Here is a 16,332-nt window from a genome sequence, read left to right as displayed (position 1 = left end):
AAATGTAGCAAAATAATCAGGAAGTGATGAGTTTTTAGTGTTTATTGCATTTACTTTAAATACAATTTATTTAATTGTAATTTTATGTGCATTAATGACTCTATGTAATAACTGAATTGCAAATTCCCGATCACCCCTGATATCTGATGAGGTTTCTCCAGGTGAGGACTGATCACACTGGCCTGTCTTTAGCAAGAATATCATTAGGCTGGCTTAGCCAAAATCTTACCCTTGATGTTTTACCTCTTAGTAATTTTCAATCCACTGACCACACCCTGCTCCTTGGCTATAAATGCCCACTTGCCTATGCTGTGTTCCGGGGTTGAAACCAATCTCTGTCCCCCACTACGAGACCTTATTGCAGTGGTCCTGAACAATGTCTTCCTTACTGTGCTTTAACACGTGTCACTAAATAAGTTTTTGTTTAACAACTTCCCCCTGGTTGTTTAACATTTACCAGCACACATCTGTCTGAGTAGTATTGTTCTAAGGCAGTTTTGCATCCTCTTGAGTCTGGCATTGGTTTAAAGCTGACTCTATCATAAGGGAATTTTGTAATGCCTTTAGAGACCTGACCTACCACTGATGGGTAATCCTTCACATTCAGTTCCCTTCATCTGGGAGAAAGGAATTTTTTTTTTTTTTTTTTTTTTTTTTTTTTTTGAGATGCAGTTTCGCTCTTGTTGCCCAGGCTGGAGTGCAGTGGGCGTGATCTCAGCTCACTGCAACCTCCGCCTCCTGGGTCCTGCCTCAGCCTCCCCGGTAGCTGGGATTACAAGCATAGGCCACCATGCCCGGCTAATTTTGCCTTTTCAGTGGAGAAGGGGTTTCTCCATGTTGTTCAGGCTGGTTTCGACCTCCCGACCTCAGGTGATCCGCCTGCCTCACCCTCCCAAAGTGCTGGGATTACAGGTGTGAGCCACCGTGCCTGGCCAGAGTTTTGCTCTTTTTGCCCAGGCTGGAGTGCAATGGCATGATCCCGGCTCACTGTAACCTCTGCCTCCTGGATTCAAGCAATTCTCCTGCCTTAGCCTCCCAAGTAGCTGGGATTTACAGGCATGCACCACCACGTCTGGCTAATTTTTTGTATCTTTTTTAAACAGAGACAGGGTTTCACTATGTTGGTCAGGCTGGTCTCGAACTCCTGACCTCAGGTAATCCACCCACTTTGGCCTCCCAAAGTGCTGGGATTACAGGCGTGAGCCACCTTGCCCAGCCTTAAAGATTCTTTATTTCATCCTTGGAATACAGAACGCAAAGTCCATCTCCATTTTCTCTACTGAGGGCTGTTCACCTTTCAATCTGTCCTATCAACAGGATTTAACCAGGCTGGTTCTCACTTGAGCATATCTCCTATGTAGCTTGTAAGGAATACTTGTTGGCTGAATAAATTCTGGCAGTGCACACTGATCATTCTCTTTGCTCTACCATCACACCATTTATGATCAGAGCCAATCATAGTTTCTTATCCATTAGGTTTCTCAGGTGTGAATCAGATACCAGTCTTCTGTGTCCCTAAATGCAGAAGACACGTCAAGCCTTCAAGAGATTCTACTGAAACCCCTTTCACTAGACTTGACTGGGGGAGAGAGACAAGTCACAGCTTACCAGCAGCCCACCTGAAGATTTCTCTAAATAAATCATCACAAAAATCCCCTGCACATCTCTCCTCTCTCTAACATTTAATGTCCTCAGTATAGATGATGGCTGTTGGTCATCTTGTGTTTAAATTTCTGTAGGGTGGTTGATCTCACAGTTAATTACAGTATATGATACCTATTGTTTCTTGGTGCCTTATTCAGAACTTTCAATTTAACATAATAGAATATCTTTATAAATTCAGACAAGGAGAGACTTTTTTTTGGGCGAGGGTGTGGGGACAGAGTCTCACTCTGTCACCCAGGCTGTAGAGAAGTGGCGCGATCTCAGCTCACTGCAACCTCTGCCTCCCAGGCTCAAGCAATTCTCCTGCCTCAGCCTCCCAAGTAGCTGGGACTACAGAAGCATGCCACCACACCTGGCTAATTTTTTGTATTTTTTTTTTGTAGAGAAGGGGTTTCACCATGTTAGGATGGTCTCGATCTCCCGACCTCATGATCCACCTGCCTTGGCCTCCCAAAGTGCTGGGATTACAGGCATGAGCCACCGTGCCCAGCCAAGGAGAGACTTCTTAAACAAGATACAAAATCATCATACACACACCAGTCAAGATTGAATAACTGCACACAAATCATGTGGTAATATGACGCCCTCCTGGGGCAGGCCTACGCCACGACAGACAATTCATTTTTTTACATTAATATTTATTGTTTAACAACAAAAAAATTAATAAATTGCACAACGTGAAAATTAAGAACTTCTGTTTATCCAAAGACACCATTCTCTTTCCCAATTAGAAGAAGATACTTAAAACACATATAACTAGGAAAAGACTAAAACCCAGAATATATAAAGAATACCTAGCCAGGTGCCGTAGCTCATGCCTGTAATCCCAGCACTTTGAAGGCCAAGGCAGGTGGACTGCTTGAGCCCAGGAGTTCCAGACCAGCCTAGGCAACACTGTAAGATCCCATCTCTACACAAATTATACCAAATTAACCGGGCATAGTGATGCATACCTGTAGTCGCAGCTACTTGGGAGGCTGAGGTGGGAGGATCGCATAAGCCAGGAAGGTTGAGGCTGCAGTGAGCCATGATTGTGCCACTACACTCCAGCTTGAGAGTGAGACTCTGCTTAAAAAAAAAAAAAACCTGTACATCAACATCAATAAGAAAAAGATGAACAACCCAGTAAAAATTGGGGAAGCGCCTTAAATAGGCATTTCAAAGAAGAAAAAACATATATATGACTGATACCATATTAAAAGGTGAAATCGGCCAGGTGCAGTGGCTCACACCTGTAATCCCAGCATTTTAGGAGGCCAAGGCAGATGGATCGCCTGAGGTTAAGAGATCAAGACCCACCTGGTCAACATGGCAAAACCTCATCTCTACAAAAAAGACAAAAATTAGCCAGGCATGGTGATGCATGCCAGTAATCCCACCTACTTGGGAGACTGAGGCACAAGAATCGGTTGAACTTGGCAGGCGGAGGATGCCATAAGCCGAGATTGTGGTACTGCAATCCAGCCTGGGCGACACAGTGAGACTCCATCTCATAAATAAATAAATAAATAAATAAATAAATAAATAAAAGATGAAATGATAGAAATGCAAATTAACACCATAATAAGATGCAATTTCATAATTAGCAGATCGACAACAATTTAAAAGTCCAAGACCAGCAAGTGCTGGTTGGGTCACAGAGCAGCAGGAACTCTCCCACACCACTCGCAGGAATAGTGACACCAGCACTGTGGAAGCAGTTAGGCAGCATCTCCTAAATTGAACATGCATCCTACAACCTAGTAATTCCACTCCTAGAAAAACCCCTACAGGACACCCAGGAGACATGCACAGCATTTTTTATAACAGCCAAAAGTAGAAACAACCCAATTGTCCTTACATGGAGGGAGTAGATCTAAATATTCATCAAGAGGAGAATGGACAGATAAATTGCAGTACTTTATGTGACAGGGTATCTTATGACTGAGAAAATGAGTGAAGATATATCAACATGGATGAATCTTAGAAATCATTCTTACAAAGTTAAAAACAAAAAAAACAAATAATACGTTATTTAGGACCCTTTTATTTGTGGTAAAACTTGAAATAAAAGGAATACATTATAAACAAAATTTTAGAGTAGCAATTACTTCTTGGGAGAGGCAGATAAACGGAGTGGGGAAGAAGTCTCAGGGGACTCAAAAACATTGGTAATGGCCTCTGCCTTGAATTGTATTGTGCATCACAGGGTGGTTTTCTTGTTATTATTCTTCATTGCTTCCACAGGATGAAGATATACATATAGTAGATGTTATTATGTATGTTAATTATAAAGTAAACCATATATATACTATACAACACTAACATACAATATGTTAACTTATATAGTATGTATTAATTATATACAGTATATTAATATTAATTATGTACTATACTATATAGTCACCCTGAGTGATGGAGTTCTGTATTATAATTTTCTACATTTCCCATGGGCTGGGCATGGTGGCTCACACTTGTAATCCCAGCAGTTTGGGAGGCCGAAGTGGCCACATCACTGGAGGTCTGGAGTTCGGGACCAGCCTGGCCAACATGGCGAAAACCCATCTCTACTAAAAATACAAAAAATTAGCTGGGCATGGTGCCACATGCCTGTAATCGCAGCTACTCAGGAGGCTGAAGAAGAAGAATCACTTGAACCTGGGAGACGAAGACTGCAGTGAGCCAAGATCGAGCCACTGCACTCCAGCCTGCATGACAGAGCACAACTCTCTCTCAAAATAATAATAATAATTTTCTACATTTCCATAATTGCTTAAACATTAATGCAATACATTCATAATCAAAAGATGGTGATTTTTAAATAATGTCTAGAATGCTTGCACAGTTTTTTGAAAACTGATCTGAACCTTCAGTCTAGTGTCATGCTGCGGGAGGGATAATCTCTAAAGATTTGACATTGCTATCTAGTTGACAAGTAGGTGTCAAAATGCTAATGCACAATTTCAACTATGCCAACATTGCCTTTATGTATTTATTTAATTTTTTTAGACAGAGTCTTGCTCTGTTACCAAGGCTGGAGTGTAGTGGCACGATCTCGGCTCACTGCAACCTCTGCCTCCCGGGTTCAAGTGATTCTCCCTGCCTCAGCCTCTGGAATAGCTAGGATTACAGGTGCGTGCCACCATGCCCGCCTAATTTTTGTATTTTTAGTAGAGACAGGGTTTCACGATGTTGGCCTGGCTGGTCCTGAACTCCTGACCTCAGGTGATCGGCCTGCCTCAGCCTCCCAAAGTGCTGGGATTACAGGCATGAGCCACACTGTGCCCAACCACCAACACTGCCTTTAAATATTCAGTATTCCTTAGTCAGTATTACTACCCTTCTTATCTTTTTGAAGATATACTTCCCATTTTTATGTTGAGGCTTTTATCCTATTTCCAACATCACTAAGCTTCCCTTGAACTGTAAAATTCAGTAACTCAGAAGCCTTGGATGAAAACTAAGATTCTTTTCTTCCCCCAGCCCTTTAGCAATATCTAGTGGCTATTTAGAGACAGCACAAGACAAACATTTTCCTACGTGAGGATCAATGGTATAGATGGCAAATTTGACTTAGCAAAAAAAAAAAAAAAAAGAAAGCCTTAGGTCTTCAAACAAATAAAATCTCTCCTGTGATTAAGTAATTTTACATGCATGGGTGTATATGTCAACACTTTAGATAAAGTGTCAGGCCTCTGAGCCCAAGCCAAGCCATCGCATCCCCTGTGACTTACACATATACACCCCAGATGGCCTGAAGTAACTGAAGATCCACAAAAGAAGTAAAAATAGCCTTAACTGATGACATTCCACCATTGTGATTTGTTCCTGTCCCACCCTAACTGATCAATGTACTTTGTAATCTCCCCCACCCTTAAGAAGGTTCTTTGTAATTCTCCCCACCCTTGAGACTGTACTTTGTGAGATCCACCCTTGCCCGCAAAACATTGCTCTTAACTTCACCGCCTATCCCAAAACCTATTAAGAACTAATGATAATCCACCACTCTTTGCTGACTGTCTTTTCGGACTCAGCCCACCTGCACCCAGGTGAAGTAAACAGCCATGTTGCTCACACAAAGTCTGTTTGGTGGTCTCTTCACACGGACGCGCATGAAATTTGGTGCCGTGACTCGGATCGGGGGACCTCCCTTGGGAGATCAATCCCCCGTCCTCCTACTCTTTGCTCCACGAGAAAGATCCACCTACGACCTCAGGTCCTCAGACCCACCAGCCCAAGAAACATCTCACCAATACCAAATCCGGTAAGCGGCCTCTTTTTACTCTCTTCTCCAACCTCCCTCACTATCCCTCAACCTCTTTCTCCTTTCAATCTTGGTGCCACACTTCAATCTCTCCCTTCTCTTAATTTCAATTCCTTTCATTTTCTGGTAGAGACAAAGGAGACACGTTTTATCCATGGACCCAAAACTCCGGCACCGGTCACGGACTGGGAAGGCAGCCTTCCCTTGGTATTTGATTCACCCACGTTTCAAAGGTGTCAGACCATGCAGGGACACCTGCCTTGGTCCTTCACCCTTAGCGGCAAGTCCCCCAACCCCTTCTCTCCTTCTCTCTACCCCTTCTCTGCTTTTCTGGGGGAGAGGCAAGTACCCCTCAACCCCTTCTCCTTCACCCTTAGCGGCAAGTCCCGCTTTTCTGAGGGAGGGGCAAGTACCCCTCAACCCCTTCTCCTTCACCCTTAGCGGCAAGTCCCGCTTTTCTAGGGGGCAAGAACCCCCAATCCCTTATTTCTGCACCCTGACCTCTTATCTCTGTGCCCCAATCCCTTATTTCCGCACCCCGACCTCTTATCTCTGTGCCCCAATCCCTTATTTCTGCACCCCAAGCTCTTATCTCTGTGCCTCAATCCCTTATTTCCGTGCCCCAACCCTTTCTCTGCTTTTCTGGAGGGCAAGAAGCCCCCACCCCTTCTCCGTGTCTCTACTCTTTTCTCTTGGCTTGCCTCCTTCACTATGGGCAACCTTCCACCTCCCATTCCTCCTCCTTCTCCCTTAGCCTGTATTCTTAAGAACTTAAAACCTCTTCAACTCTCACCTGACCTAAAATCTAAGCATCTTATTTTCTTCTGCAATGCCGCTTGACCCCAATACAAACTTGACAGTAGTTCCAAATAGCCGGAAAATGGCACTTTCAATTTTTCCATCCTACAAGATCTAAATAATTCTTGTCATAAAATGGGCAAATGGTCTGAGGTGCCTGACATCCAGGCATTCTTTTACACATCAGTCCCTTCCTAGTCTCTGTGCCCAGTGCAACTCATCCCAAATCTTCCTTCTTTCCCTCTCGCCTGTCCCCTCAGTCCCAACCCCAAGCGTCGCTGAGTCTTTCTAATCTTCCTTTTCTACAGACCCATCTGACCCCTCCCCTCCTCGCCAGGCCAAGCTAGGTCCCAATTCTTCCTCAGCCTCCGCTCCTCCACCCTATAATCTTTTTATCACCTCCCCTCCTCACACCTGGTCCGGCTTACACTTTCGTTCCATGACTAGCCCTCCCCCACCTGCCCAGCAATTTACTCTTAAAAAGGTGGCTGGGGCTAAAGGCATAGTCAAGGTTAATGCTCCTTTTTCTTTATCCCAAATCAGATAGCGTTTAGGCTCTTTTTCAGCAAATATAAAAACCCAGCCCAGTTCATGGCTCATTCGGCAGCAACCCTGAGACGCTTTACAGCCCTAGACCCTAAAAGGTCAAAAGGCCATCTTATTCTCAATATACATTTTATTACCCAATCTGCTCCTGACATTAAATAAAACTCCAAAAATTGGAATCTGGCCCTCAAACCCCACAACAGGACTTGATTAACCTCACCTTCAAGGTGTACAATAATAAAAAAAAGTTGCAATTCCTTGCCTCCACTGTGAGACAAACCCCAGCCACATCTCCAGCACACGAGAACTTCCAAACGCCTGAACCGCAGCGGCCAGGTGTTCCTCCAGAACCTCCTCCCCCAGGAGCTTGCTACAAGTGCCAGAAATCTGACCACCAGGCCAAGGAATGCCCGCAGCCCAGGATTCCTCCTAAGCCATGTCCCATCTGTGCAGGACTCCACTGGAAATCGGACTGTTAAACTCACCTGGCAGCCACTCCCAGAGCCCCTGGAACTCTGGCCCAAGACTCTCTGACTGACTCCTTCTTGGCTTAGCGGCTAAAGACTGACGCTGCCGGATCGCCTCGGAAGTCCCGTAGAGCATCACGGACGCTGAGCTTTAGGTAACTCTCACGGAGGGTAAGCCCGTCCCCTTCTTAATCAATACGGAGGCTACCCACTCCACATTACCTTCTTTTCAAGGGCCTGTTTCCCTTGCCTCCATAACTGTTGTGGGTATTGACAGCCAGGTTTCTAAACCTCTTAAAACTCCCCAACTCTGGTGCCAACTTAGACAATACTGTTTTATGCACTCTTTTTTAGTTATCCCCACCTGCCCAGTTCCCTTATTAGGCCGAGATATTTTAACCAAATTATCTGCTTCCCTGACTATTCCTGGACTACAGCTGCATCTCATTGCCACCCTTCTTCCCAATCCAAAGCCTCCTTTGCGTCCTCCTCTTGTATCCCCCCACCTTAACCCACAAGTATAAGATACCTCTATTCCCTCCTTGGCGACCGATCATGCACCCCTTACCATCTCATTAAAACCTAATCACCCTTACCCCGCTCAATGCCAATATCCCATCCCACAGCATGCTTTGAAAGGATTAAAGCCTGTTATCACTCGCCTGCTACAGCATGGCCTTTTAAAGCCTATAAACTCTTACAGTTCCCCCATTTTACCTGTCCTAAAACCCGACGAGCCTTACAAGTTAGTTCAGGATCTATGCCTTATCAACCAAATTGTTTTGCCTATCCACCCCATGGTGCCAAACCCATATACTCTCCTATCCTCAATACCTCTCTCCACAATCCATTATTCTGTTCTGGATCTCAAACATGTTTTCTTTACTATTCCTTTGCACCCGTCATCCCAGCCTCTCTTCACTTTCACTTGGACTGACCCTGACACCCATCAGGCTCAGCAAATTACCTGGGCTGTACTGCCGCAAGGCTTCACAGACAGACCCCATTACTTCAGTCAAGCCCAAATTTCATCCTCATCTGTTACCTATCTCGGCATAATTCTCGTAAAAACTCATGTGCTCTCCCTGCTGATCGTGTCCGATTAATCTCCCAAACCTCAATCCCTTACAAAACAACTCCTTTCCTTCCTAGGCATGGTTAGTGCGGTCAGAATTCTTACATAAGAGCCAGGACCGCACCCTGTAGCTTTTCTGTCCAAACAACTTGACCTTACTGTTTTAGCCTAGCCCTCATGTCTGCGTGCGGCGGCTGCCACTGCTTTAATACTTTTAGAGGCCCTAAAAATCGCAAACTATGCTCAACTCACTCTCTGCATTTCTCATAACTTCCAAAATCTATTTTCTTCCTCATACCTGACGCATATACTTTCTGCTCCCCGGCTCCTTCAGCTGTACTCACTCTTTGTTAAGTCCCACAATTACCATTGTTCCTGGCCCGGACTTCAATCTGGCCTCCCACATTATTCCTGATACCACACCTGACCCCCATGACTGTATCTCTCTGATCCACCTGATATTCACCCCATTTCCCCATATTTCCTTCTTTCCTGTTCCTCACCTTGATCACACTTGATTTATTGATGGCAGTTCCACCAGGCCTAATTGCCACACACCAGCAAAGGCAGGCTATGCTATAGTATAAGCCACTAGCCTGCCTCTCAGAACCTCTCATTTCCTTTCCATCGTGGAAATCTATCCTCAAGGAAATAACTTCTCAGTGTTCCATCTGCTATTCTACTACTCCTCAGGGATTATTTAGGCCCCCTCCCTTCCCTACACATCAAGCTCGAGGATTTGCCCCCACCCAGGACTGGCAAATTAGCTTTACTCAACATGCCCTGAGTCAGGAAACTAAAATACCTCTTAGTCTAAATAGACACTTTCACTGAATAAGTAAAGGCCTTTCCTACAGGGTCTGAGAAGGCCACTGCAGTCATTTCTTCTCTTCTGTCAGACGTAATTCCTCAGTTTAGCTTTCCCACCTCTATACAGTCTGATTAGAGACCAGCCTTTATTAGTCAAATCAGCCAAGCAGTTTTTCAGGCTCTTAGTATTCAGTGAAACCTTTATATCCCTTACGGTCCTCCGTCTTCAAGCAAAGTAGAATGGACTAAAGGTCTTTTAAAAACACACCTCACCAAGCTCAGCCACCAACTTAAAAAGGACTGGACAATACTTTTACCACTTTTGCTTCTCTCAGAATTCAGGCCTGTCCTCGGACTGCTACAAGGTACAGCCCATTTGAGCTCCTTTTTATTAGGCCCCAGTCTCATTCCAGACACTGGGCCAACTTAGACTGTGCCCCAAAAAAACTTGTCATCCCTACTATTTTCTGTCTAGTCATACTCCTATTCTCCGTTCTCAACTACTCATACATGCCCTGCTCTTGTTTACACTGCCGGTTTACACTGTTTCTCCAAGCCATCACAGCTGATATCTCCTCGTGCTATCCCCAAACTGCCATTCTTAACTCTTGAAGTAAATAAATAATCTTTGCTGGCAGGGCTATGCTGAATCTCCTTAGGCACTCTCTAATCAGATGTCCTCAGTCGTCCCAATTCTTAGACCTTTTATACCTGTTTTTCTCCTTCTCTTATTCCATTTAGTTTTTCAATTCATACAAAACCGTATCCAGGCCATCACCAATAATTCTACACAACAAATGTTTCTTCTAACAACCCCACAATATCACCCCTTACCATAAAATCTTCCTTCAGCTTAATCTCTCCCACTTTAGGTTCCCACACTGCCCCTAATCCCGCTTGAAGCAGCCCTGAGAAACAGCGCCCATTCTCTCTCCATACCACCCCCCAAAAATTTTCGCCGCCCCAAGACTTCAACACTATTTTGTTTTATTTTTCTTATTAATATAAGAAGGCAGGAACGTCAGGCCTCTGAGCCCAAGCCAAGCCATCGCATCCCCTGTGACTTGCACGTATACATCCAGATGGCCTGAAGTAACTGAAGATCCACAAAAGTAAAAATAGCCTTAACTGATGACATTCCACCATTGTGATTTGTTCCTGCCCCACCCTAACTAATCAATGTACTTTGTAATCTCCCCCACCCTTAAGAAGGTTCTTTGTAATTCTCCCCACCCTTGAGAATGTACTGTGTGAGATCCGCCCCTGCCCGCAAAACATTGCTCTTAACTTCACCGCCTATCCCAAAACCTATAAGAACTAATGATAATCCACCACTCTTTGCTGACTCTCTTTTTGGACTCAGCCCACCTGCACCCAGGTGAAATAAACAGCCATGTTGCTCACACAAAGCCTGTTTGGTGGTCTCTTCACACAGACGTGCATGAAATAAAGTCGTACAGCTGGCATTTCCTCATTTAGCCTGCTGTAAACATAGGCAACAGTTGTTACTACATTACATAATGGGCATTATGATGAAGAACCTCAACAAAGATCTGAAGCAAGAGTGCCAGCACGGTGTGAAACATCTAAAAGCAAAATGGAAGAACTTGTGTAGAATGGCATCTTTCAGGAACAGAAGTCTCTAGGCATAGAAGCAGAGATTAACAGACGAGACAGAGCAAGAGGGGTGGGCTAGGGAGGGAGCACAAGAAGAAAAGAATATAGAAAAATCATTGGGATGAAGAGATATATAGAATCCAGAGTTTTTATCCTAAGATAACTGCAGCCAGTCATTGCACGCTTAACCAAAAGTAGGTTTCTCTTCATCCTTCAAGCCTGCTCCCCCAAAGATGTTTGCCATCTTTCCCTTTGACTTGCTGCATTACCTATCTCATCTCACTTTCACTGGAGGTTCTGGTCCCAGGTAGATGATGGGTGACAGCTGATGACTGAGAGAAAAGAAGCTCCTAACTTCTGTCTGTAGAAGTAGATAAACTGTAACTGCAACCTCTCCTGTTCCCACCAACACTTGAGTCCTAACAAAAGCAGCTCTTTTCCTAGAAAGCTGGTCACATTCCTAAAAAGAGTTTGCATTCTGACCTTTACAAGTTAGGTGGAGACTCTCTCAACATTATTCCAGTTATAAGAAGGGGATGGCCTGAGAGTCAGGCAACCTGGGGCTCTTTAGCCTCATTACTTTTTAACCCTATTATCACACTTTAATATCTCTGTGCCTCAACTTCTCTATCTAAAAACTAGATATGATTACTCATACCCTTGCAATTTTCATAGACAGTTCTCCATGATCAATTAATGTTTACCAAAATGTTTTCCCCATAGAAAAAACCCATGAAGCCTAGACAATACTATTAGCATTCCCATGCACACCTATGAAACAAATACCTGCTTATGGCTATCAACATGTGGTGCTGGGCTGACCTCCACACAAGTTAGGTAAACTGAGTTTTGCAATCTAGCACTATGTTGTTCCAATTTAGCTTATGATGGGAGAACACAGAACATTATTGAGGAATTTTTGAGGCAATATGTTGGGAAGTCAACAAATGTGAGTTAGGGGAAGGGAGGACTTGTCCCATCAGATATTAAAATATATTTTAAAGCTCTGTTGGTTAAAATATCATGATATACTGGATCAGGGATAGACAGATAGCTCAATGAAATGTAATGGGGACCCCATAAACAGATCTACGTATGAAAATGCTTGGGAATGCAGATCAATAGGGAAAGAAAGAAATATTTAAGACAGTGTTGGAACCATTAGTTATTTGTGTATAAAAAACTGATTCTGGATCCATACCTCAAACTGTACACAAACTCAATTCCAGATGGATCAATGAAAAAGCCACATGTTTCAAAATTTGGAAGAAAATACAAAATATCTTTTTATAATCTCAAGATAGGAAAGGATTTCATAAACAAGACACAAAAAACAAAATTCACAAATAAAAGATTGATAAATTTTGCTCCACAGAAATTAAGAATTGTGTTCTTTGTGGTGGTTGTTGTTTGAGATGGAGTCTCTCTCTGTCACCCAGGCTGGAGTGCAGTGCCATGATCTCAGCTCACTACAGCCTCCATCCACTGGGTTCAAGCAATTCTCGTGCCTCAGCCTCCCAAGTAGCTGGGATTACAGGCATGTGCCACCACACCCAGCTAATTTCTGTACTTTTAGTAGAGATGGGGTTTTGCCACGTTGGCCAGGCTGGTTCAAACTCCTGACCTCAAGTGATCCGCCCACCTCCGCCTCCAAAATTTCTGGGATTACAGGAGTGAGCCATCACACCCAGCAAGAACTGTGTTCTTTGAAAAGACAAGGAGAGAGTAAAAAAGGCAATGCATAAACTGGCAGAAAATATTGCAGAACATATAACCAGGAAATTAGTATCTAGCTTATATAAAGAACTCTTCTAAATCAGTAAGAAATCCAACAATCCAATAAAAAAAGGGCAAAGATTATGAACAGGCATTTCTCACAAGAGGAAGTATAAACAGTGGGTAAACACATGAAAGGATGTTCAACTTCATTTGCAGTGAGTAAAATACTTGCACATGCACGTTTATAGCAGCACAATTCACAATTTCAAATGCTCATCAATGAGTGGATTAAGAAATTGTGGTGTGTGTGTATATATATATATACACACATATACCATTTAGCTATAAAAAGGATAAAAATAATGGCATTCACAGCAACCTGGATGGGATCAGAGGCTATTATTCTAAGTGAAGTAATGTAAGAATGGAAAACCAAACATCGTATGCTCTCACTTGTAAGTGGGAGCTAAGCTACGAGGATGCAAAGGCATTACAATACTACAATGGACTTTGGGGACTTGGGAGAAAGGGTGGGAAGGGGTGAGAAATAAAAGACTACGAATTGGATAGTGTATACTGCACAGGTGTTGGGTGCACCAAAATCTCACTAATCACATCTAAAGAACTTACTCATATAATCAAACACCACTTGTTCCCCAAAAACCTATGGAAATAAGATAAAGAATTTTTTTTGTGTGTGCATACACATATTTTTTAACTTTTTTCCACAGGTTCATTGAGATATAATTTATGTATTATTTAATTCACTCATGTAAAGTATAAAATTCAATTTTTTTAGTGTTATTAACTGGGTGGATAAACAATCACGACATAATTTTAGAACATTTTTATGCTCCTTAAAAGAAACCTTACACCCATTAGCAATTTTTCCCACTCTTTCTTTAAACCCCTCCCAGCACTAGGCAACCATCCATGTATTTCCTAAGAATTTGCCTATTCTGGAAGGATTTGCCTATTCTGGACATTTCATGGAAGTGGAATCATAATAATATACAGTTACGTGTGACTCACTACTTTCACTTATCATGTTTTCAATGTTCATCCTTTTCGGAGTATGTATTAATATCTTTCTTTTTCATTGTCAATATTTTATGGACAGGCCACATTTCATTAATGATGGACATTTCTGTTGTTTCCTACTTTTTGTTGCTATAAATACCTGTATGCTACTTTTTGTGTAGGCACCTTGTTTTAATTTCTTTTTGAGGTATACATAGGAGTGAATTTACTGAGTCACGTGGTAATTCTATATTTAACCTTTTGAAGAACCGTTTCATTTTTCTGCATGTGGCCTGCCAATTATCCCAGGACCATATGTTGAATAGGGTGTCCTTTCCCCACTTTGTTTTGTTTGCTTTATCAAAGATCAGGTAGTCTGATGCCTCCAGGTTTGTTCTTTTTGCTCAAGATTGCTTTGGTTTTTCAGCATCTTTTGCGGTTCCATACAGATTTTAGGACTAATTTTTCTATTTCTGTGAGGAATGGCATTGTAATTTGATAGTGGTTGCATTTAATCTGTAGATTGCTTTGGGTAGCATTGAAATTTTGACAATATTAATTTTTTCAGTTCATAAATATAGGGTGTTTTTCTATTTATGTCACTTTCAATTTCTTTCATCCATGTGCTATAATTTTCAGTATACACATCTTTCACATCCTTCATAAAAATTACTCCCTAGTCTTTTACTTATATCTTTGTTTTGATACTAAATGGAATTATTTTATTATTTTTCAGGTAGCAGTTTGTTACTGGTGTATAGAAACAAGAATTATATTTTTATGTTAAATTTTGTAACTCTCAACTTTATTGAATGTGTTTATAAGCTTTAACTTTTTTTTGGGTGGAGTCCAAGATTTTCTCTATGTTAAGATTACACTGTCAGAAAACAGAGACAATCTTACCTCTTCCTTTCCTATTTGGATGCCTTTCATTTTTTTGCCTTGTATAATTACTCTGGCTAGTTGATTATATGTAATGTTTTCCGCATTTGTAACCTGACATCAAATCCATCTGTTGTAATACACTGATTGTTACTTTTCAAACTTGAAAACCTGGACTTTACACTACTCTCCCTTTCTCTTGGTCTGCTTCTTATTAAAAAAAAAAAAACCTATCAATGTAAACCAGGACAGATCATTATTTTTCTATAAAACAATTTCAAAGGCATTAAAAAATTTTTAATCTAACACTTTTAAACTTTGTATGTCAATGTTTAAACTGTGGTCTCGCAAAACAAATCCATTAACTTTAGTGGCAGAAATTATGCTAATTCCTACACTATCACTGGGTCTAGCCAAGAGTTGACCAAAGATGCTATTATTAGATATGCTTATTTATTACCTTGTTCTCACAGTTCTAGTGTAAGTCTTGAAAATCTAGAAAAAATTTGTAAAGATTATAGTTGCACAAACTCCCTCTCTCATGAGTCACAGTTAATCCAGAATATTACTTCTAAGTTATCATAAAGCCAACAAGTATGATATACTGTTTAAAAATAATCCTAATTTTATAAATATATTCTATAAATTAAACATGTAATCGATACTATTTATTGAATATCTCATAATTATATTTATTTACATAGAAACAAAGGAATCAAAAGCATCTCTTATGTAACATTTAAATGACTAAAAATACTTGATAGCATTGCTACATAAATGCTATGTAAAAGACAACAGTAAAAATGTCATTCCCTACATTTGCTAAATATATTGAGACACATTATTTTTTAAATATATCACTAATGGTTGGTTCAAGTGGGCAAAAATGATTCTAAGTATTTAATTGTGGAAAAATGTAGTACAGGGGATAGTATTCATGTGATGGAAGGGTTTTAAATGGAGTCCAGGGATTAGCAGCAGCAGGAAGTTTTAATTACCAACAGGTGCAGAGTCTAGGATACAAGACAGAACTGTAGATAAGTCTGAATCTTTTCAGCATATCTAGGAGACATGGCTAACTCCACCTGTTCCCAGGCCTTACCTAGAAATTTAACGGCTCCAAGCCAGGTAAACAGAACAATTTTCCAAAGTCAAAGAATCAATTTATGACATTAAAGCACTTCTAAAATTTAACCTCTGACTTAAATTAGACCAAATGGATAGATTTTGAAGATATTTTTATTCTACCAATGATTTTAACACCGTCTTTATTTTCCAAAGATTAGTGAAGTCACGTGAAATAAAAGGCATTAGAGCCTCTGTTTTTCTGACAAAATATTTAAGAGCTATCATTTTCTGTTAAGCCGAGTACTTAGAGCTCCTTTATATATACATCACATACACAACACTTCTGGACAGGACACGATCTAGCAGTTGTAAGTTTTTCTTTCACATTTTATGAACCCTAACACAACTTCCACAGACCATCT

Source organism: Pan troglodytes, chromosome 11 (genome assembly GCF_028858775.2).
Source record: "Pan troglodytes isolate AG18354 chromosome 11, NHGRI_mPanTro3-v2.0_pri, whole genome shotgun sequence".
NCBI lineage: Eukaryota > Metazoa > Chordata > Mammalia > Primates > Hominidae > Pan > Pan troglodytes.
The sequence above is the reverse complement of the archived record's forward strand: the minus strand, read 5'-3'. Positions refer to the sequence as shown.